Below are 25374 nucleotides of genomic sequence, written 5' to 3'. Positions count from 1 at the left end.
GGACAATTCCATCCATGCCACATGGTACTTGTGCCAGGCAACCCTTGTGCCACTTCATCAATTTCCAAGCTATACATCATACTCCTACATCATTCATTCCCGAGCAATAGAAAAAAAAAAATTTTTGGACCTTACCAACAAATGATCCACACTCTTTTATAATAGCAATCAACATAGCATCATAAATTTAGCACACACTATTAGGTAACCAAGACTGTTTCTCACCCTTGTATGTTATCAACAACAGGTAACTCAACCAAGCCAACGTACACTCACAACAACTAGCAAAATCAATGGGGTATAAGCTAAGTTCAGACATTCATAACCACTAAAACATACCAGTACAGGCAGTGTCTCAGGCCTTGCAATGACGAGTCAGCACATACCAATACTGGCTAGAGTGAGATCAATCCTAGGACCAGTTAGGCCATTAAAAGGGCAGATTAGCACCTTAGAGTAAGATTTTGGCGTAATCATGGCGAAGGCTTGGCTGTGGAGTTCTGTCCTAGTAGCATATTGCCTTGGTTAGATAACATAATTAGAGGGTACATTGTGGTTCGATAGTCGCTGATGTCAAATTGGGTGAGTGGAGTTGTCACCAGTGATGCCCATTGCAAGGTTGGCGGCAGGGTTGATATTTCTATCGCTTTGATTCTATGCAGCCCATCAAAATATGAATATGATCCGCAAAAGTTCAATTACCTCTAAAAAGCCCGGATAACACATCCTTCAAGGTTTTTTTTTTTTTTTTTTTTTTTTTTTTTAAAGAAAAGATTTTTCTCCCTAAAAGGTTCAACCTCTAAAAGGCAGGTAAGGAGGAACCAACCGGAGTAACCGGACTGATTGCCAAAAGCTGTAACTTTCCTATCTTGTTTCTTTCTTCTCCCTCCTGCTCTCATCACTAAACCCTCCCCCCAATACATTCTTTCTTGCTATCATTTAACTTCCTTTCCATTACATCACTCTCTCTCTTCAAAGGGATGGTATAGAGATTCCTAAGGCCTCATGAGAGAGATCCATGAAGTTTTGGGTTCAAAACTCCTAACCAGTATCTTGGGGCCACTTTTAAAGGACTCCTATCTATAATTACCTGGTATGTTTTTGAAAATGACCACACGCACTTAGGAAAAATAGTCAAGTTTTCATTGAGCTCTAGACATTTGCAGTAGGAAAAAATAAAAAGCGGGCTCAACACATGAGATTTTTAATTTTTTAAATGAGATGTAAAACGAAGACACGGTAAAAACTCAGAACCACCTACTCTAGAACCATAATAAATTATTGCTTATCTCAAAAGTTTTAGCTATTAGGAGAAAGTGAAAATAATAATTTAATCATTTTCTAACCATATGCACATAACAAAGTGGCTATTTAAAACAGAAATGGCTTCTTTATATATATATATAAACTTCTCAAAGGCCAATAAGCTTTAGCTGAACTTATCAAAGGACAAAACAAATTTAACATATTTGTGCAGCCCAATGTCAACTATTATGCTAAAGTCCTCATTTGAGCATCACAGCCTGAAGGTGTTCCATTTTCATTGTAAATGGTAGAAAGTCAATATATAAGTGGTGTGAGGACAATGCTGCATGGTCTTCTTTGAAATATAAACAAAAGCAGCATTAACAAATGTTACGGCTTCTTAGGAACTTCAGTTTCGCTTTGAAGGTGCTGGTGTATGATCTTTGCCTGACATGTTATGTTGCTCACTGAGTATATCATACATGGTTTTGCGATTCCATATCGTCGTTTACTCTTTTATTTTGATAAAAAAAAAAAAAAAAAGGTCATACGCACAAAGCTCCCACTTATGTGGAAATCTAAGAGAAGTTATAGTAGACAACATTACCCCAATTTATTAGAGAGGTTGATTCTCAGACTCGAACCTCCGACCTATCATTTTTGGTAGAAGACAATTACTATTGTACCAAGGTTTAACCTCTTTTACTCTTTTATTTATCTATTTATATATTACTAAAAATTGAAGCGTAGCACTCATATTGAACTACATTAGCAATCATGTGATTACCATTTTTTTTCCTTAATTTTCCTTATAATTTTAAAATACTGCTAAAAAGAAAATCTTTACGTTAATGTTGTACGTCCACCAATCCATAAAGCCTTAACCCAATCCGAATAGTCTTTACTCTTTAACGGCAATCCTTTCTGTCTCCCCTCCTTTTCCTCTACCTATGTTTCATGGTTTCAAAATTCTAGCCCTTCAGCTTGCTAACGCCAACCTCTCTTTCTTCCAAAGACAGTTTCAAAACTTCAGACCTTTGGCTTTCTAATCTAATTAATGATAAATAAATAATTAGACATTCAGAATTTTGAGATGCACAGCTATTTTAACACTTTTAGGGCTTACTTGCCCCACAGTAGTAGTAAGATTGAAGGCTGGAGGCGCCGCATCACCACACAGTTGCAGACATTTTTCTACACAGGTAACTCTCTCTCTCTCTCTCTCTCACTTTCTTGTCTGACTGCTTCTATCTCTGGCATGGCGACTCAGCTCTCATTCTCTCAACAGCTCAACTCTGCCTTCTTCTTTTTCTTTCTTTTCCTGTTTTACTTTCCTCTATGTTTCGTCATTTACAATGTAAAGTGTAACAAAGCTTCTGTTCTCTGTAAACAGTGAATAAATATTGTAGCAAACTAGAGACAATCACCCACAGGTATGGTTAAAATTTTTTTTCTACAAAAGCAATTGTGTATGCTGTAGCCGTGTAGGCCCTTTGATTGTGAAGCATATTCAAGCATTCCCACTTTCCTAGGTACAGAGGTATTCTTCTTTTCCTTTTTTTTTTTTTTTTCATTATTTTATTATCATATATTTGTTTGTTTTTAAATTAATCAACATATCATATAACATTATAATTTATAAATGTACCTTATTAAAATTTACTTCTATTTACTTCTAGTATAACATGTATTTGGTTGTACTTGTATTATATTAGATGATATTTATTCATTGAAGTTTGAATGATTGTTTTTAAATTATTAGTACTTTTAAAATTTTTGTTTTTTTTAGTCATCATACTTTGCCCATTTCATAGTTGATTTAAGATATTAAATCTTTTTGTCAACTATCTTATGATTGTTTAATTTTAATTAGATACACATTTTGTAGCATATATTGAATTATAAACTACTTAACTTGTATATTGATTATTAAATTGTATGTACATTACTGTGGGGAGTAAAAAGACCTTGATGAGAATATGGGCCGTTGGGTCATGCTAAGGAAGGCCGACCTGCTCTTGGGTTTAGGACTTGTTAGTACTACGGGTCGGCCCATACGCCGAGGGTCCGAGGATCCAGCCGAGGATGATTTTTCCCTTCGGACTGACACCGGAGAACCCGGGACTTCATGGTAAAGGTTAGGGAAGGACACGGTCAAAACCAATGGTTAAAGGGAGTGAACCCTTGAATGTCCTAGAAGCACCGATGTTGGAGAAATATCAAAGATAAAGGCTGCTACCTCCACATTAAAGACCCTGCACCTACCGCACTGGCCGCATTAATGGGGAAGTGACACCTGAACAGTGGAAGGGAAACTTCTGGTTACTATTCAAAGGCACTAAGAAAAGAAATATCTAGGCCAAAGGGGAGGTGGGGCAACACGTGTACAAAGTATTCAAAAGAGTCGTATTTAAAGAGCAATCTAAGACAGAAAAGGGGGACGGACTTTTTGTAACCTAAAAGGAAAAAGAAACAAAGAGAGAGAGATAATATAAGAACAACTCTCGGCTTACGTCCGAGGAAGCTGATTTACTATATTCCTTGTTGTTTCCAAGTATTTGCAATCTTTAGTTTGTCATTTAATCCTCACACACTTCTAACCTGGGTTTCAAGCCCACACTCTACAAATTCATATTGTTTAAGGCTCATTGGGCCTGAGCCCATAACTGTTCTTGGGGCCAGGTGCAATTGTGCACTTACAATTGGCGCCGTCTGTGGGGATCTAGTCTAGAAGAGGTAGGGATATTATGGCAGGCCTAGGCTCTCACCATGCAGAGTCACAGGGATCACAACCGGAAGATCATTTCGAACGTCTTGAACGTCGGAGGGATCGTGAAGGGAGTGTCCATACAGAATACCCAGGCGCTAGCCATACTCATGGCGGGGGTAGCACCACCCACGAGGAGGGATCTAAATCCATGCAAAAGGAAATCAATCGTTTGAAGAGGAAGTTACGCCATGCTAAACGTAAGTTTTCACCGTCCTCGTCCAGTTCTTCCTCGGAGAAGGATAGGGGAGTTGGCTACAGCTCAAGGTCGCGCTCCCCCACCAGTGCAACGTCCTCCGGCGAGGAGGACGACCAGCCAACCCGCAGACGTAAGAAGCTTCGTTCTAGGGGCTTAGGCAACGATACTATGAGTAGGGCGTTGCACCAACTCTCTAAATCTCCGTTTTCACGGAGGATTGAGAGGGGGAGGCTTCCCAGGAGGTTCACCCAGCCCACCTTTACCATCTATAATGGCCGGACTGATCCGGTGGAGCACGTGAGTCACTTCAACCAGAGGATGGCAGTGCACTCTCACAATGAGACTCTGATGTGTAAAGTTTTCCCATTCAGCTTGGGACCTGTGGCTATGAGATGGTTTAACGGTCTCAAATCGGGGTCTGTAGGCTCGTTTGGGGAGCTAACTAGGGCATTCGCTTCGCGGTTCATTACGTGTAGTAGAGTCCCTCGGCCATTGGACTCGCTGCTATCCATGGCCATGAAGGAAGGGGAGACACTGAAAGCATACTCCGACCGATACTGGGAGATGTTTAACGAGATAGATGGTGACTTTGATGAGGTGGCGCTTAATACCTTTAAGGTAGGTCTTCCTACTGACCACGACCTAAGAAAGTCTTTGACGAAAAAGCCCGTCCGCAGCGTACGCCGCCTTATGGATCGTATTGATGAGTACAAGAGGGTAGAGGAAGACCAGCAGCAAGGGAAGGGAAAGGAAAAGGTTATCCCGCAGGAGAGAAGGGATTTCAGGTCGGACAGATACCACAACAACAAGCCGAGGAGGGATTACTTCGGGCAATCCGGCTCGGCAGCACCTCAGGCTGTAAATACTGTGTTCCGAGAACCAGTGCATCAGTTACTAGAGAAAGTTCGTAAAGAGCCTTTCTTCAGATGGCCAGGCAAGATGGCAGGGGACCCTGCGAAAAGAAACCAAAATCTCTTTTGTCAGTACCATCAGGATGTAGGCCACACTACCGAGAACTGTCGGACCCTGTGGAACCATCTAGAGCAGCTCGTCAGTGAGGGAAAGTTGAAGCAGCACTTGTGTCAGCCCACTGGGCAGGTCAGTCAAGTTGGTTCAAACAACCAGAGGAACAATTCATCTCGGCCCGCATTGGGAACAATTAATGTTATCTTCGCTGCACCTGGTAGGACCGGCTCAGGTCCCACTAGGGTGATGGCGGTTTCCCATCCTCAGGCCGAGGATGTGGGTAGCAGGCCGAAGAGATTGAAGGGCACTTTACCCGTCTTGGGTTTCTCCGAGGAGGATAAAATAGGGACTATCCAGCCCCATGACGATGCTCTTGTGGTTACCCTCAGGATAGGGAACTATGATGTGAGGAGGGTGATGATAGATCAGGGCAGCGGTGCAGATATCATGTACCCTGATCTATTTAAGGGGCTAAGGTTGGAGTTGGAAGATCTAACTCCTTACGACTCCCCACTTATAAGCTTTGAAGGGAGAGCCGTTGTGCCGAAGGGACAGATCCGTTTACCCGTTCAATCCGGCACAGAAACGGTCGAGGTGGATTTCATTGTGGTTGACGCGTACTCTCCATATACAGCCATCCTCGCCAGGCCATGGCTGCACGCTTTGGGAGCTGTCTCCTCTACCTTGCACGTTAAGGTTAAATTCCCCTCGGGGGATCATGTTGAGGAAATCCTCGGCAGCCAGGTAGTGGCCAGACAATGCATATCGGCTGCGGTGCTTCGTCAGTCAGAAATTGAGTCATCAACTTTGCCCATCCAGGAGTCATAGCAATTAACAGCTCCGGAGGCACCTGGAGCGATGACAGGAGATGAGGCTGTTTGTGAGGAGTTAGAGAAGTTTGTAATAGCAGATGATCCAGAGAGGTTCTTCCAAGTTGGCATATGTTTGCCACACCAAGAGAAGATGGAGTTGTTGAAATTTCTGAAGGATAATATAGATGTCTTTGCGTGGGACCCCTATGAGGCTCCAGGCGTAGATCCGAGCTTCATTTGTCATCGTTTAAACGTGAATCCTGCCATTGTTCCGAGGAGGCAGCCACCTCGGCGATCTTCCCGAGAACATTCTGAGGCTGTGAAGGAAGAGGTTCTTAAACTCAAAAGGGCGGGGGCTATCAAAGAAGTTTTTTACCCTGAATGGTTGGCTCACACTGTTGTTGTTAAAAAGAAGAACGGCAAGTGGAGAGTATGTGTGGACTTTACTGATCTGAACAAGGCCTGTCCTAAAGATTCGTTCCCAATGCCACGGATTGATCAACTGGTAGATGCTACTGTCGGACATCCTCGGATGAGTTTCTTGGACGCCTTCCAGGGTTACCACCAAATTCCCTTGGCGTTAGAAGATCAGGAGAAGATTGCTTTCATTACTCCAACCGGGAACTATCATTATAAGGTCATGCCATTTGGATTAAAAAATGTTGGGGCTCCTTACCAAAGAATGATGACCCGAATGTTTGAACAGCAACTGGGGAAAACCATAGAAGTATACGTGGATGATATGGTGGTGAAGAGTAAGACAGTACCTTCACACATGACAGATCTGGCCGACACCTTCCAGATGCTAAGGAAGTATAAGTTGCGCCTTAACGCCTCCAAGTGTTCTTTTGGCGTGGGGTCTGGAAAGTTCTTGGGATGTATGATTACTCATAGGGGCATAGAGGTAAACCCAGTGCAGGTTAAGGCTATTCAGAATTTGCAGCCGCCTAGGAACCTAAAAGAGATTCAGAAATTGACTGGAATGATTGCTGCGTTGAATAGATTTATCTCTCGGTCAGCTGACCGGTGCCGTCCTTTCTTTCAGTTGTTGAACAAGTGGAAAGGGTTTCAATGGACCGAGGACTGCGAGTTAGCTTTCCAACAGCTTAAGCAATATCTTTCTCGGCCACCCATTTTGTCTCGCCTTGAGGTGGACGAGGTTTTGTTCGCTTATCTGGCCGTGGCTGTCCACGCGGTGAGCTTAGTCCTTATAAGGAATGAAAGCGGAGTGCAAAGACCGATCTACTACGTTAGTAAGTCCTTGAATGAGGCTGAGGTGCGCTATCTGCCCTTGGAAAAAGCGCTTCTGGCTGTAGTCCACGCCACGCGCAAACTTCCTCATTATTTCCAATCTCATACTGTGGTTGTTCTGACCCAGCTGCCTCTCAAGGCTGTGTTGCGCAGTGCTGATTATTCTGGCAGGGTGGCAAAATGGGGAACCATTTTGGGAGCCTTTGATGTTAAATACAAGCCTCGCACCTCGGTGAAGGGTCAGGTCCTCGCTGATTTGGTGGCGGAGTTTACCGAACCATTGTTAGAAGAAACTTCAAAAGAAGCACACATGGGTGAAAAATCAGTTGGTGTGATCACGGCCGTATTGCCCTCGGCTTGGAGAGTGTATGTGGATGGGGCTGCTAATCAGAAAGGGTCAGGTGTTGGACTTGTTCTAATGTCCCCTGAAGGAATTGTCTTCGAAAAATCTTTGAGATTGGCCTTCTCGGCTACTAATAATGAGGCCGAGTATGAAGCAGTCTTGGTAGGCATGCAAATGGTACATAAGATGGGTGGCAAGGAAATCCATGTGTTCTCGGACTCTCAGTTAGTGGTCGGCCAAGTCATGGGGACCATGGAGGCTAGAGACCCCAGAATGCAGGAATATTTGGCCCAGGTCAAACGTCAGCAGGCTGAATTCGACTCCTTTGCCTTAGCTCACATCTCTAGGAGTGGAAACACTCATGCAGATTCTTTGGCTACGTTGGCAACATCCTCGGCTCAAGGTTTACCAAGGGTTATTCTCGTTGAGGATTTGGTAGAACCTTCTCTTGTAACTGCTAACGCGCCTCGCATCCATCTAATAAGGCCTGGTCCTAGCTGGATGGACTCGATCGTATTTTTTCTTAAGAATGACATCCTTCCCGAGGACAGGGCTGAAGCAGAAAAGATACGTCGAAAGGCGCCGCGTTTCTGGTTGTCCGAGGATCAGAAGCTCTACAAACGATCCTTTTCAGGACCGTACTTGTTGTGTGTACACCCTGAATCAACAGAAGCATTACTGGAGGAATTGCATGAGGGAATTTGTGGGAGCCACACTGGGGGAAGGTCCTTAGCCCATAGAGCCCTGACTCAGGGTTATTGGTGGCCCAATATGCAGAGGGAGGCTCAGGACTATGCCAGAAAATGTGATCAATGTCAGAGGTTCGCCCCTAATATTCACCAACCTGGAGGGGTTCTCAACCCTCTCTCCAGCCCTTGGCCTTTCGCACAATGGGGCTTGGACATTGTAGGGCCATTTCCGAGAGCTGCTGGAAACAAAAGATGGCTGCTCGTAGGGACAGACTACTTCACTAAATGGGTTGAAGCTGAGCCCTTAGCCAATATCCGAGATGTTGATTCCAAGAAATTTATATGGAAAAATATTGTCACTAGATTCGGTATACCGCATACACTTATCTCAGACAATGGCGTTCAATTTGACAGCAACGCCTTTAGGCAATATTGTGGTGACATGGGTATCACAAATAGATACTCTACCCCAGCTTATCCTCGAGGAAATGGGCAAGCCGAGGCCGTTAACAAGGTCATAGTCAACGGGCTCAAGAAGAGGTTGGACGATGCGAAAGGCAAATGGGTAGAAGAGCTCCCTCATGTCCTGTGGACGTATCAAACCACACCGCGTAGGTCCACTGGAGAAACGCCATTCTCTATGACTTATGGAGCCGAGGCGGTGATACCACTGGAATCTGGTTTTCCTACTCTAAAGACAAGTTCTTTTAGCCCAGAGAGTAACAAGGGACTTCTAGAGAAAGATCTTGATTTACTTGAGGAACGGCGTGAGGCAGCTATGGTCCAAATGGCTTACTATCAGCAAAAGCTAAAACGAGGATATGATGCCCACGTGAACCTAAGGCCACTTGCGCCTGGTGATCTTGTATTAAGGAAAGTTGTAGGCACTTCTAAGAACCCAGCTTGGGGTAAGCTGGGACCTAACTGGGAAGGCCCCTATCGCATTGTTTCAATAGCAGGCATAGGGTCGTATAAACTAGCTGACCTAGACGAACGAATTGTACCACGTCCATGGAATGTAAATAATCTTAGAAGGTATTATTATTAATGAAATGTGCTTTTGTCAGATAATATTTCAAAGTTATGAGTAGCTCTGATGCTCGCAGCTGTTATTCTAAAGAATCAAACAGAAACTTGGTCAAGTGCAGTCCTCGGACCACAAACCTTGTGGAAATTGATGTCTTGTCATTTGTTAAACAGAACCTTAGTTATGCCGGGTCTTCGGACCTCCTGCTTTGGAAAAATTAACATTTGAAGTTATCATTTTTAAAGAATCAAACAGAAACTTGGTTAAGTGCAGTCCTCGGACCACAAACCTTGTGCAAATTGATGTCTTGTCATTTGTTAAACAGAACCTTAGTTATGCCGGGTCTTCGGACCTCCTGCTTTGGGAAAATTAACATTTGAAGTTATCATTTTTAAGAATCAAACAGAAACTTGGTTAAGTGCAGTCTTCGGACCACAAACCTTGTGGAAATTGATGTCTTGTCATTTGTTAAACAGAACCTTAGTTATGCCGGGTCTTCGGACCTCCTGCTTTGGGAAAATTAACATTTGAAGTTATCATTTTTAAGAATCAAACAGAAACTTGGTTAAGTGCAGTCCTCGGACCACAAACCTTGTGGAAATTGATGTCTTGTCATTTGTTAAACAGAACCTTAGTTATGCCGGGTTCTCGGACCTCCTGCTTTGGGAAATTTTACATTTGAAGTTATAATTTTTAAGAATCAAACGGAAAATTGGTTAAGTCTTATCTTCGGACCACGATTTTGATCAAAGTTAACTCCATATTATGTCTGGGTGTTAATGCGTTACTGTTTATTAACTCGGATCTTAAATTTTATATCTTTAAGTGTTAAGCAAATTTGTGTAAGGAATGGTCCTCGGACCTTACATCCTACTAGAAACGGTGCTATGCATTACAAGGGTTTAATCGTTATATGAGGTCTTCTCCTCTTTTTAATCGAGGCATTGTTCAAATGTATCAACCATGCCACCTTTTGTTAAATCTTTAATAATATGCGCATGATTATGTGGAAGTTATGATTGTGCAATCCTTGGAGTTAGATTTGTTTACTCTGAGAAATTTTTGCTATGTATTAATGGGAAACTTCTGTAATAAGTACAAAAAGAATAAAGTAAAAACAGATACAACCCAAGTGAAAAGCAAATGAAATTGTTCTTCATTAATCATTCAAATATACATTACATATAATTCAAATATGGAAAAAGAGAAGTCCTAAAGATAGGTCCTAAGCTTTTGGAGGGGGGTCTTGCTGAGAGGTACTGGTGCCCTCGGTCTTTCTCAACTCCAGCTCAAAAGGAGTCAAGACTTGCTTTCCTTTATCTGCTGTCTTCGTTGGAAGGACGTTGGGTTCCACTGTCTGGCTCAAGTCCTTCTCTGCATCCCCTCCTCCTTCCTTCTCTTTGTTGGAACCTGAAGGTTCTGTAGGATCAGGAATTTGCTGTGGGACCATCAGAGGCAGAGCAGGGAGAGTTGGCTCAGGGGTAGGAGTAGCAGCAGGAGCCTCTTCAATCTCCTGTATCTCCAAGGGAAGCCAAACATTCTCGGATTTCCTCAAATCCGAAGATAAAGGAACTCCAGCTACGTTTAGGGCTTCCCCCTAGACTTTCTGACAATACTCCCGGCACAAAGCCGCGAAGGCCTCTGTCAGCTGCTCCTCGGTTGTTGCTACCCCTTCCTCGTAGCTCGTCTGCTTGGCAGCCTCTAAAGAGCGTTGGAATGAGCTGGCTTCTTCCTTCATCAGCGCAAGTTCCTTTTTCAGATCCGAGCACTCCCTTTGGGCTTGGGAGAGCTCTTCATCTCTTTCGCGAAGGAGTTTGCGCTGCCCTTCTATCTGGGTCTTCATGGTCTTCAGATTCGCCTCGGCCCCATTCCTCTCTCTCTTTAGATCAGCCACCTCTGAGGTCAACTTCTCATTCTCAGCAAGGGCTGTGCCCAAGGACTTCTCAGTCTCCAGCCTGATTTCAAGCTCAGTTCTGGCCTTCTTCCGAGTGTCTTCTATAAACTTCTCGGCTACAAAGACCTCCTGAATGGCCTGTAACAAAGTATGATGGAATCAAGAATAGTAAAAAAAAAAAAACTTATAAATATTGTTAAAAGTGGAATCTTCCTAAAAAGGGGAAAAACTTACCAACGCTAAGTCTCTTTTTAGTGAGAGGAATAGTTGTGGCTGGCTCATTTTTTCCAAGGTCTCCATGTCCTTGGGCAGCAGGAGAGGGCGTTCCAACACTTCGGCCAAGTGGTGGGCATGGCCTTGTTGAACCGCCCTTATACTGGACTAGCAGGAGATGGGTGCGCCGTCCAGTTTTAGGTCGGGGGACCAGGTGGTCGGTGCTCGGCGCACTTCTGCCTCGTCCCTGATTTCCCCGCTTTCAACTGAGCGGGCCCTACCCTTGCCTTTGTCCAGCTTCTGCTGCTGAACCGATGGGAGTTGTTGTCGTGGTTTCTTGGGGTCCTTATTGATCGTCCCTTCGGTATCCCCCTTTCTCTTCTTTTTGGGATGCTCGGCGGGAAGTTTTGGCTCAACTGGAGGAGGAGGAGGAGGTGGCAAAGTTTGAAGAACTTTGGACCCACCCGTCCTTTTCTCGGCGACCTTCGCACCTTTCTTGACTAGGAGATCTTGCATCCTATCCATGTCTTCCTCGGCTTCGTCTTCCGGTTGGGCAACTACAAACCCTACAATTCCGGAGGCCTCGGTAGCTTCTTCCTCCTCGTCTGAAAGCACGACGAACTGATTCCCTCGAGGTCGTTCGGTGTCTTCGAATTGGAATTGATCTATCTCTTCGTCTAGTGTATGAGAAGAAGACACCTGCTCCTCTGGAACAATAGTTGCTTGGGAATGCACGGCGAGGGGAATTGCCGCTATGGCCTGGTTGTATAAAATGGTGTCAGGGGCGTCAGGGAGATCGTGGTCGTCCAAAAAGTTGGGCCGGGCTACGTTTATTTTTCTTCGCCTCCGGTCACCCGCGATTATGGCGTTTTCTATTTCTTGGAAGTCCGAGGAGATGGGATCGTATCCTAAAATCAGATGGGCGGCTCTAAGTTGTAGGTCCTCGCTGACAAATACCTCGGAGCGAAGCACTCGGTTTAGATCGGCAACGCTGCAGTGGCTCAAGCATGGACGCACGTGCTGCTTATCTGTAAAGGAAGACGTGAAAGTGAACAACATGGTCAGATTCACATAACAAGTGACAAAGTTAAACAAATATAAACACATATTAGTGTGCATGTTTGTGAGTGTCAAGGAAGTTGCGAGGTGGGGAGGTTAATCCTAAGGTGTCGCACCTGGATCTCCCCACTCAACTGGGCAGTGGAGGCCGTCGTGCCAGTTCCCAGACACGATCAAGTAGTCGTCCTTCATGCCTTTGTTGGATTTGGGCAGACAGGAGATTAGCCTAACGACACTGGACCGAGACTTAATGTAATAACCTACCTTAGAAAGTTTATAGGACTCGTACAGAAAGACGACGTCGTGCCAGGTGAGGTTTAAACCCATCTGCTCGTTTAGAGCATCTACACTACCCAAAACTCTAAAAACGTTTGGGAGGCACTGATCGGGACACAACCGGTGGTTGCGAAGGTACTCCCTAGTTACAGGTCTCATTGGAAGGGTCATCCCACCCTCTATAAAGGCTATCATTGGGATGATAACCTCTCATTCTTTCCTAGAACCGGCCACGGCTTCTACCGGGCAATATTTTAACCCTACGTCGCTGGGAATACGGTACTTGGCCCTAAAGCCTTCCATCCCAGCGGCGGTATCAACTAGACACTTGAATCTTCCCATTACAGAGGAACGAGAGATTAAACTCTAAGAGGGAGAATGTTTGTAGTGACAGCCGAGGACAAAGACCGAAGAGAAAAGGTTAAGAATAGAAGGAGCAAGAACTTACAAGGTTGAAGGTGTGCAAGTTTCCACGGTTTTCTGCAAGTAAGGTATGATGGCTGATGTTTTGATGGGATTAGTCCCTGAGGAATTAAATGAAGGCGTAGGTTCCCGAAGCGTCACGACGTGCGAAAAGGCGGCCTCGAAATTATATTTGTCCCGCCTAAAATTTCGTGGAGTAACGAGGACCGTTGGATGCCCATCTCACCGTTGAACATGGGAGACAAAGAGTAACTTACTGTAATAAATGCGCGCGTTTTTGAAAATAAAACCGCCAAGTGGCATCTTCTAGGACGCGAAACGATTTCCACACGTACCATCATTTACAAAGTGTGTGGAGTGGATCCTCGTCAGATCAAAACCCTATTTTTCTCCTCGGATGTCGAAAATTAGAGTTTTGAGGGGCTATTGTGGGGAGTAAAAAGACCTTGATGAGAATATGGGCCGTTGGGTCATGCTAAGGAAGGTCGACCTGCTCTTGGGTTTAGGACTTGTTAGTACTACGGGTCGGCCCATACGCCGAGGGTCCGAGGATCCAGCCGAGGATGATTTTTCCCTTAGGACTGACACCGGAGAACCCGGGACTTCATGGTAAAGGTTAGGGAAGGACACGGTCAAAACCAATGGTTAAAGGGGGTGAACCCTTGAATGTCCTAGAAGCACCGATGTTGGAGAAATATCAAAGATAAAGGCTGCTACCTCCACATTAAAGACCCTGCACCTACCGCCCTGGCCGCATTAATGGGGAAGTGACACCTGAACAGTGGAAGAGAAACTTCTGGTTACTATTCAAAGGCACTAAGAAAAGAAATATCTAGGCTAAGGGGGAGGTGGGGCAACACGTGTACAAAGTATTCAAAAGAGTCGTATTTAAAGAGCAATCTAAGACAGAAAAGGGGGACGGACTTTTTGTAACCTAAAAGGAAAAAGAAACAAAGAGAGAGAGATAATATAAGAACAACTCTCGGCTTATGTCCGAGGAAGCTGATTTACTATATTCCTTGTTGTTTCCAAGTATTTGCAATCTTTAGTTTGTCATTTAATTCTCACACACTTCTAACTTGGGTTTCAAGCCCACATTCTACAAATTCATATTGTTTAAGGCTCATTGGGCCTGAGCCCATAACTGTTTTTGGGGCCAGGTGCAATTGTGCACTTACAATTACTATTTTAGATTTTATAGTCAAAAGTTAGTCGACTAATTTTATGTCCCACCCCCCCCCCCCCTTTTGTTCTTCCTGTCTTTTACGATTTCAAAGAATCAATAAACAGTATATTTGATGATTCACTTTAGGTATCCACGTCAGAAATTACACCTTTAAGACTTGAATGTAACACTAGGTGTAGCTTATTTATTTATTTATTTAAATGTTAAATTTTGTATAATGGGTTTCATTTATTTTGATCATTATGATATTTGTAGGTGAACATCTTTACAGATTTTGCAGTCACAATTTCTTTTTCCTCAGCATCCCCCAATGAAGGGTTTTTTAGCTAAGATGTGAAGAAAATTGGGCAATGACATTAATTACTAAATTAGTCTTCCCCACTAAAGTTGATATCCTTTCTTAATTACTAAATTAGTCTTCCCCTCCCTTTTTGTGGACTAAATGGTTTTTCGGTAATCTCAATTTGAAAAAAACCTCGTTTTTTATTTTTTTATTTTTTTGTGTTTTAAACAATAGTTTTTTCAAAGATTTTTTCTTTGCTTTTGGAAAGCAAAAGGATTTTTTTTTCTTATAATTTTGACACAAAGCCGTAATCCTATGATATTGAATTGGTAAATTTTGAATTTTCCTGTTTGTTTTCTTATTTAAAACCAGTCACTTTCCTAATAAAGATTGGTTTAAAGACATCAAACCTCTTATTCCAAAGCCCCCTGCTGGATTGGTTCACAAACCTTCTTCATCATCTTTAAAATACTTTTTATTGTCATTATCAAACTCATAATGTTGCCTTTTTTCAATTCAATAGTTGGCCCTTCAGTGCCTTCACCTTATTTATTGGACAAAATCTAATTGCCTCAAGAGTTTAGCATCGGTCACAGCATGAAAGCTGGTTCTTTTTTAAAATGTTCTGTTCATATCACAAATTTTCAGCTATGGCCGAGGCAAAATGACATATCAGATTAATTATTCCAATTAGGATTTTCTGTAAATTACAAATTAGGGAACTATTTACAGAGAAAGCATCTCAACAAACATCTGTTCTTGGACAAGAAATTCTGGGACAATGAATTGTGTACCTTCTGTTTCATGGTTTATTATTCCTTGGCCTTTGGTTGATTTGTTATTACTCATTTGGCTTTGTATACTGAAATCTACGGACAATATTCATCTTACATGTTTGAGTTTTTACGCTTAAAGAGAAAAAGAAATCCCATTCCCTTAAAAAAAATTAAAAATAAAAATAAATACCTCCAAAAAGAGTTGTAATCAATTAATATTATATATATAAAAGCAGAGACCTCATGCTAGTTGAGCCATGTGGCGCATTCTTTGAAGTTTTTTTTATTTAGCTTTTCAGTTCAACAAAATTTGCATTTATATTAAAGTATTAGTTCATTGAATTAGCCAATAGAGTAAATGCATATATTAATTATCTATTTTTGTGCATTAATTATTTCTATTAAATGAATTTATATGATTATTTTTATAAACTCTGTGTAGAAAATAATTTTTAGTTGGAATAATAATAATAAATTTAGAATATGACATTCTTACTCATGTTCAGTTGTTTTGACAACAATTGTCACAAAAGCCATAAAAAATAAATATTTGTGAATGCACTAAAATTAATCTTAATGCTTTAAATTTCCTAATTCCTTTGTGTGCGTGTGTATGTGAGCCCGTGCGTATATGTATGTGTGTGGAAATTGAAGGAAAAAACTGGTTTTATATCTCATACAAAACGCATAACGGAAGCAACAAACAAAGATCTATTTTATTCATAATTGATAACAAGCACTATGTAGATTTCAGAATTTAAGAACAAGATAGCATACCTTGGCGTGGTGAAATTCAAAACCAAAGATTGAAGTGCTCGTGAATACTTTTAATCTGCACTCCAATTCCACTTTATGCCCAAGATGTGTGGTCTCTCAATCAGTTTTTAAAGGGAGAATGAAAGTGTGTTTCACTCACACATACACACCATTTCTTAAATCACTAATAAAAATTTTGTATGTTTTTCCCTTTATAATTAACTGATTATCTAATTAGGCTGACCTATTAAGTCTTTTCAATTGGGCTTTAGTGTGTGGCTTGGAGTGAGACCAAAAGGGACCAATAAGACACTAGCTCCAATGGGCCTTGGGCTTTTCTGTCAACTCTTGACAAATTCAAAGTTACCATTAATTATATTTAATACCACTATATAAATATAATTGCACTTTAGGCCTTATTAATAAATTATATCCCAAAACTTTATTATACATGTAACCCATTTATTAAAATATTCATAGTAATACAAAATCATAGATATAGACTGTCACTTTGAAGATTGCTACATCTTAATCCTTGAGTACCCAGTTTAATCCTTTATGTTATTCATCATATATTTATGAAATCCAATTTCATAAATATATACTTTAGTAACTCCTTACTAAAGTGATTGGGCCTAACACTCTGAATAACTAAACCCATTAAATTTATCTCAAGGGAATATTTTATATCTCCATTAAGAGATTATGAATTCCATCTTGAGAATATATGTTCCATCAACACTAAATGCGGCTGCCCAACATACTGAAGTTTTGACCGTGACTAATAGATCTCACTCCTAATATATCAAAGTAACCTACATCTCATGATCAGGTCCATTATTCTCTCAGGATTTAGAGTTCATGTTAATAGAAGTCGTGAGATTTATTATTCAATTGACAGTCATTAGGAGAATAATAAACCTCACAGCGGCCCAGTTCAATATGTATTAACTCTTAAAACATATCAACATACCAACTAGAAGTCTCTACTTCCATGATCAAGACAAATCATCTTATTTGATATGTTATAGTCTTCGCAGATGAAACGCCCATTTTCATCACTGACTACGTACAACATTTTGAGTTTACAAGAAACTTGTGATTTACATCTTCTGTGACTAAATCACATAAATCACATACAATGTATCTCATGTACTATGATAATATTCCATTAGTTCATTTATAGATAGTCTCATATAATTAAATAATTTAATTATTTATGACATGCCAATAAATTGGATTTTAGGGCATAAACCCCAACAGAAATAACATTGTAACATGTATTCTATGTAATTAGAAAGATTACTAATATAATAAATAAGTTTATTTGTTATATTAATTATTTTAAGCATAATGAAATTTTAATATCATTTTTTTAAGATTTATATGAGAAACAATTAGTTTTTTTATGTGAGAAACAATTGATTTGAAATATGACATTTTTACTCAAATTTAGTTTTTTTTTTTTTTTTTTTTTTTTTTTTTGCAACAATTAAACCCATGTCCAACAAAAAGGGGAAATTTTTTCTAGTAAACGCACAATCAAGAATGTAAAATAATAATTGAATGAAATATGCATTTTTTAGTAGGCATGAAACATGCCTATCTATATTAACTACTATATCATACAATTTTCAATTTGTAAACACATATCTATAATATGATCAAATAACTATACTACTCTTAGTATATTTCTATTTTGTCTATATATAAAATAACTAAATATTACAATTTTTTACAATGAAATTTCTTGAAATATCTTTTTTTATATATCAATAGTTGTGGGTTGGGGATCTGAATCCTGAATATTTCTATTGGAAATTGAAGTGTCAATCAGTTAAGTTACAAGATTTTTGATACAACTAATCGAAATATTGGAGAAAACTAATAATAAGTTGCACCGCACTTCGTGCGGGAACTCAACTAGTTAATGAAACAAAGGAGGAAGACTTACAACTTGCATATTTTAATTGGTTGATATATATACACACATGCATATATTTGATGTTCAATATGATCTCCTGCTATTCCCTACACCCCTACCTCCAGTGTTACTAAGTGGTCATTTTAGAACCTTAGATGGTGATCTGGCTATTTCCTGATGGTAAGCATAGTTTAATATGACGAAATATTTTATCCTTAGTAAAGCTTTGATAATAATGTTATGACATTTGTAAATTTGAGTTGATTTTAGCCAAATAGAACAAGCTCCAATAGGTGATGGAATTTTCTAATTATCAGTTCATAACTAGTTTATTGCAAGGCATAGGCCTATGTGAAAACCTATAATAAAATTAAAAAAAAAAATTCATATAATTCATGCTTGGTCTTTGTACATATTTATGTTGCTCACTTTTTTTGGGGTATACTGATATGCTATCATTTTCTCCTCAGGAATGCAATGAAGGATCATTGTATAGCCATTTGGTTTTCAGTGGATTTTGATATGGTTCGTCACTCACATACTTACCCAGGTTAATTGTTTTTCAAATTCTTCTCTTAGAGACTTCTTTTAGTTTCAAATATTTTATTTTCATAATCCATATTTTGTATCTTATAGCAATATTCTTTATGTTTAAAACCATATGGTTAGTATGGTATGTTGCTCATCATCATAAATTGGGTGCAATAGATTTGGATCATGGACTTGAGCTCTCTGATGAAGATCTAGAAGATCTAGAATTGGGAACAAATCTCAATTGTAGTTTGTTGTCACGTGCTTTGACCTTCGAAATGGACCAAAGAATAGAGATAAGAGACAAAGATGCGTGTGGCATGCAAGAGGTTTGCCCCCAATTTATTAGATTGCAATTTGGGCAATTTGGCCAAGTTGAAACTCGCCTTCTCCATATCAAGATCTATTGGGCAAGCTTTTGTTGTATAATTTATGGGGTTGACTATTTTGTGACCCAAACAAACTCCGATATAGTGATACTAACTGATACATTGAACAATTTGCAAATTCTAAAGTATTTTTTAAAAGATGATTTAAATAGTTCTGAATATTTACCTTCTGTGTTAAGAGTTCCCTTCTTGAATTGATTGAACCAACTCAGTTGATTACGAAATTGTAAAATGAGATTATTAAACACAGTATAGAACTTCAAAAAACATTGAATGAATTAAAGGTTGAGATCAAGTTAACTTGGATCCAACCTAACCAACTTGGAATCTTGAATATGAGTAAGATCAAGTTCATCAAAAACAGGTTTAACAGGTGGAGATTCTTTTTCCAAAATCCATTCTTTGGGAAGAATAACATCTTGCCATTGAATCATTTTGGGGACTTGAATCTTAGCATCAGGAGTAGAACATTGGATTAACATGGTTTTGCCAACAGGATCTCTTTTTCTAGCACGAGGACTCAGTTGAGAGTCAAGCAATCGATAGTAAATTCGGTAAATAAGAGCAAAAGGTTTACTACCTTCATCCATGTCATAACTAGATGTTAATATATTCAAAGTCAATGCTTTAACAATATTAGGATCATCCAAAACAAGAGCAAGATCAGGATAAAAATCAAAATAAACAGAACCATCATACATAGAAGCAGTAATCATACCAAGAATGCTATCATTAAATTTCTTAAATCTAGCATCTCTTCAATACATGAGAACAAAAGCATTAATTCCTTTTCTAGTCAATGGTTTAATAGCAACTTGAACAAGACCAATATACAAATATTTGAGTTTCTTAGTCATAAAATCATTAATATTTTTTTTTGGAAAACAAACAACATTTTTCATGAGTTTTAGAGATAGAAAAAGTTTGTTCAACAGTTCTAACTCTATATTCAGAGAAAGCAATACTCTCAGTCCAACTAAGGTGATAAACAGACTTAGAAGAGACTTTTGGGATATTCCATTTCCGGAAATTAGGGTACTCACTTTTTTCAACACTGTGATCTTCCTTATTCACAATATCAGGAGGACAACCAGTCCTGGAACTTATAGAAGAATTGGTTCTCCACAACCTATCCATACTATCCTAGTTATAACACTCAATTATCATGTTTTTCTCACAACCGTTGCATTTCATAACACATACCGTAACCAACCCTATACCTCTCATGCCTTACACGCTCTCCTGGCTCAAATGGGCCTTACTGTTTGGTTCTGGGAATTCACTTTACGACTACGGTGACGCCAACGACTGTAAGAAGGGAACACGACAACAAAGTATCACAGTTTTAGGTACACAGACAGATCACAAAGAACACAAGAACTCTACCAGCGGCCAAGGAAAGAATGGCTCTAATACCAAGACGGTTTCTTACCAAGAAGGGGGCGGAACAAGCGCTGAAGGCGGAAGCACAGAATAATAATAATAATATGATGAAAGAAAATAATTAGGCGGTAGAACCAGCCAAGCAATATAACATACTCAAAACAGTTATGAGATAATCAAAGTATAATAATATGATGAAAGAAAATATAATCAAAGTAAAGTAATATGAAACACAAAGTTGAAGTATATATGGCTTACAGAAAATTGTGTTCATACTTTTACCTGCACTTCAACTTTGTAGTTTCCACACAGGTTCAAAAGATTAAATTAATAGTGTGTTGAATGAATGGTCCAAACTCCATATTTTGGACAAAAATCCAAGTTGAACATGGGACATAAACGTGGTATTAAATAGTAGTTTTTCATTAGTAATAGTAATCTTTAAAGTTTTCAAAATGAACCAATTTGATTGCCATGCCAATCTAGATGTCATGAATTTGGCATATTAGCAACACAATTCTAGAATTTATGATTAATTCACTTAGCAACAAAACATTGCAACCTTTTCCTTATATATATATATATAAATTATTGAAGGAATATCTTTTAAGGACCTTTCCCAATAAACAGATTGAGCATATCTTTCGTAAAACCAATTGCTTTGTGGACATTTGCAAAAATAATACATATAAAATAGATAGAGAGAGAGAAATATTAAGATCTAAAAAATATTAAACCCATGATGATAAATTAGTTTTAAATTCTGATTTTGGTTTTGACATTTTGAGTGCTATTTTAAAATTTTTAATTTCTAATACATTAGCTACATACTTATTTAATTAAATTTATTTAACTAAAACTTTTAATATAAAATATTCACTTCAAATATTTATCTTAAATTATTTGAATATATTTACTTTCTCAAATACTAATTATTTTTTATGAGTAGACATTTATCTTTGAGCTACAAAGATAGGGTAGCAACAAATTGGTAATTGACTTAAAAATTCGCATCCTAAATTATATTAGAAAATCGATATATTTAACAAATGGCTTGGTCAATTAGGAATCACACCAAAGCTCTAGATGGAGCTAAATATATGTGTGTGTTACAATGAGAGAATACTATGCATATCGATTGTGTTCTTAGTATTTTGGATTAATTACTGTTGAAATTCTACAATGTGGCTTTTTTCTCATTGATGGAAGTGTATTTTTTAAGTTAAGTAGCCGCATAACAGAAACTTAAGAAGAGAACCTAAGAAATAGCACCAAAGGTACTGTACATAAGTTTTGTCCATAGTTAAAAATGTCATTTTTTAAACAATGTTTTTGTTTAAAATAATATTGTTTGATGGTTATAAATGAGTTTTTTTTTCTCGTTCTATAACATTTAACTTTTAATATATGTTTTAAATTATATTTTGTCTTCTTATGAACAATTCTTGCATTGTATGATTAGCTAAGTTATGTCTGTCTTTTAGGAGAACACCTACACATTAACATCATTATTTGAACAATTGACCAACAACCCCCCCTATTTTACCATCATAAAATGATCTTGCGCATTGCGCGAATTAAACACTAGTATAAAATAATTGCAAAATGCATGACTATTTTTTTTTTTAGATGAAAATGCATGACTAAAAGTAGGGATTTTCTTCTCTTTTTTATCTACAATAACATCTATAAATAGCAAAAACTTTATTATAGAACAATAAATGGGAATGCTCTATTATATTACATGTATTTCTAACCATGCTTTTGTTTTTCTTTGTCAAGTTGTCCACTATTGATGCTCGATCATCCCTATCTTCAAATTTATGGCATGCTTCCCAAATATTGGGAGATCCATTTACTGTCCTAATAAGTGGGTATTTTTTTCCCCAAATAAGGGGAAAAAATTGTGAAGTTTCTTCCTACTTAATATCTTATCATTTCCTCTAAAATGAATGAATTGTGAAATGTCAGTAGAAAATATTGGAAGTAACACGAACATCACTACACAAACTATTTTTAGTCATCAACCATAGGTAAAATTAGTCAAATGCTATCTCTATTTACAATTTTCGGTGCATTAAAACTATGAAATGTCAATAGAAAATATTGTAAGTAACGTTAACAACACTGTACAAAAATAATGTTGTTTTTGTCATCAATCATAGGTAAAATTAGTCAAATGTTATTTTTGTCTACAATTTTTAGTGCCTTAAGGGCCTGTTTGATATGTGAGTTTAAACAAAATTTTTAATGTTTAAATACTGGTAGGATTGTTTGATTAAGGGAGTTTGAAGTCACAGTTTTCAATTTAGGGTATTTAAACACTATATTTTGGGAAGACATCCATAATATTTTTCAATTTTTGAGTAACAATGTTCAATAACATTGTTGTAAATATTTTGAAAAGCACAAGACCTACTGATAGGACAACACACTTTTTCTTTTCTCTCTCCAGCATGGCTTTTTTTTTTTTTTTGGTTTTGTTTTGGAGTTTGCTGTTTTGCTGGTTTTCTTCTTCCAAATCAAACAAAACCCATTTAAATTTAATCCCCACCAACAAAAAAAACAACAGTGCAACAAAACGCCAAACTTAAAAAAAAAAAAAAAAAAACCTATTTGAATTTAATCCCTGCCCACAAAGCACAAACCAAATCAAACATCTAGAGCGAACAAAAGAAAGAAACAATATAGGAGAAACAAAGGTGTTGGGACATGAGGCTAAGAGAGATGAAGAGAAGGAGAATCGTGGGTTTTCTATGAAGAGAAAAGAAAGATGGAGTCCAACAATAATAAGGGGAAAATTTCTCTCATAAAATAAAATAGTAATAAATGTACTATTCATGTCAGATAATTATGAGGGGACAATTTCTCTCATCAAATAAAAACATACACACACACTCATATAATCATACCAAACACATAATTATGTTTTTAAATTTTAAAAATATGTTAATAGACACATGGTACCAAACACATTTTTTGCATTATAAGCATTTTAAACATGTGTTTGCACATCATTTTAAAAACTAATACTTAAACTCCCTTACCAAACAGACGACTAGTCTTGGGAAACAATATCAATTGACTTTTTATAGATCATAATGACTGGCTTTTCGTTAAAAAAATAATAATAACAGAATAAGAAATTTCTTCTTACTTGTCCAATTTTATCATTTCATTTAAAATAAAATAAATAGTGAAATGTACGTATAAAATATTGGAAGTAATCTGAACAATACTACATCAAAATACTGCTGTTTTTGGTCATCAATCATAGGTATAACCAGTCAAATGCTATCTCTATCTACAATTTTTGATGCCTTACACTTTGTTTAGTCTTGGTAAACACCATAAAGACTAGCTTTTCTACAAAAAAGTCATCTTGACAAAAGTTTTGAGGATGTAATATTTTCGCTCTTATTTCACTATAGCAAATTTTCAAATGTAAAATATTTTCAGGTTTTTGGTGTAATATGTAAAAAAATTTAAACTTAAACCACAAAAATTGGTGGCTTTACCACCAAAATCGTCAATGCCAAAGGTAGATGAAAAGCTACTATGTTTGTAAAATATGGACAAAGTTTAGCAACAAAATTGGTTGTAGCCTAAGGCTACAATCTTATATAATATATTTTTATTGAAGGTGAATTTTGACAAATCTTCCATTGGATTACATCTTCTTCTTATATCCTCCATACTTGCAAAATTTCTAGAAAATTAAAGATCAATAACTATGTCCTCAATAAATTGTTTAAATTGCAAGTTTTTGTAATTTAAAATTGTGCATAAAATATAAGGTAAATAATTTCCAATTGACACAAAATTTGACGTGTATATTAAGAGCATAAAGAACATGAAATTTAACGGTTAGATTTTTAAAATATGTAATAATATTTATTTTGTTCAGTAAGGTTGTAACATTGTCCCAATTTTGTAGCTAAATTTTGTCTGTAAAATATTTTAATAAAATTTATAACAATTTATAAAAGATGTCGATCAATGGAAAATATTTTCAAGTGACCAAATTTTACAATGAAACAAACATCGGAAATATTTTATGTAAAACATTTTATATCAAATCAAATGGAACATTAATAAAAGCAGTACTTTGGATTTTTTTTTTCTTTTTCATCTAAAATTGTAAATTTTGGATTTGTGCCCCTAATCCCTAATGTTAATTTATTCAACATTTATTTTTGGGACAACAAAACTACATAAAAATAGACAAATAAGATTCACAACACTCCAGTCCTTTTGGGCCGTAAAAGACATTGGGCTCCTAGAGAAGCACAACGAAAATATTTCAAGTGGAACTAGGCAAGGGCCGCGCGAACGCAGGCCCCTACGGCAACAAATAATGACGTAGGCTCTCACGCTTGGGGAGACCTTACGCTAAAAGTGCAATGGAGGTTACCAACTTAAGCCATGGGCCTTCTTGATCACCCATTGACCCCGTCCAGGTAAGTATATCTCATTTGCTGCTCAGTGCTTCATATTTGTATCTCCTTTTGTCTCTCTCTTCCATCCTGCACTTGCAACGTGGGAGCTTAAGGCAAATCGCAAGCAAAACTACATATACAATTGGCAGATAAACCATGCATATATTCTTTCAAGCTTTGGGTTTCTAAAATCATTTTAACAATTTCGAAAATTGTGGTGTTCTTATAGCCTATAGGTATCCAAAAGGGAATCTTAATTAACTAAATTTAACCAAGCACTGCACCATTTTGATGGGAATTACATACTTTAATCTTATTAAGTGTACTAACATCTTCATTCAAACAAAAAATAAAGAAGTGTACTAACATCTTCACTGGAAGGCCATTGCAGAGCACCGCTTATTACATTAACATCCAAATAGCCGCTTACTCGAAGAAATTATATATAGCTAATAAGTGAGATGAAACCAGACCAATTCTTTGGATGTCTTTAATTCCTCAACGGCCTTACTACTATTCATATAATGTGACCAATTTCGCCCA

General features: G+C 38.1%; 1 pseudogene; it reads right to left on the bottom strand.

Moving 5' to 3' along the window:
• Positions 1 to 24710: 24710 nt before the first annotated feature.
• LOC142630111 (U1 spliceosomal RNA) lies at positions 24711 to 24860 on the bottom strand (annotated as a pseudogene).
• Positions 24861 to 25374: the final 514 nt, after the last annotated feature.

Source organism: Castanea sativa, chromosome 3 (assembly GCF_040712315.1).
Source record: "Castanea sativa cultivar Marrone di Chiusa Pesio chromosome 3, ASM4071231v1".
NCBI classification, from domain to species: Eukaryota; Viridiplantae; Streptophyta; class Magnoliopsida; order Fagales; family Fagaceae; genus Castanea; species Castanea sativa.
This window is presented reverse-complemented; position numbering and strand designations above follow the sequence as displayed.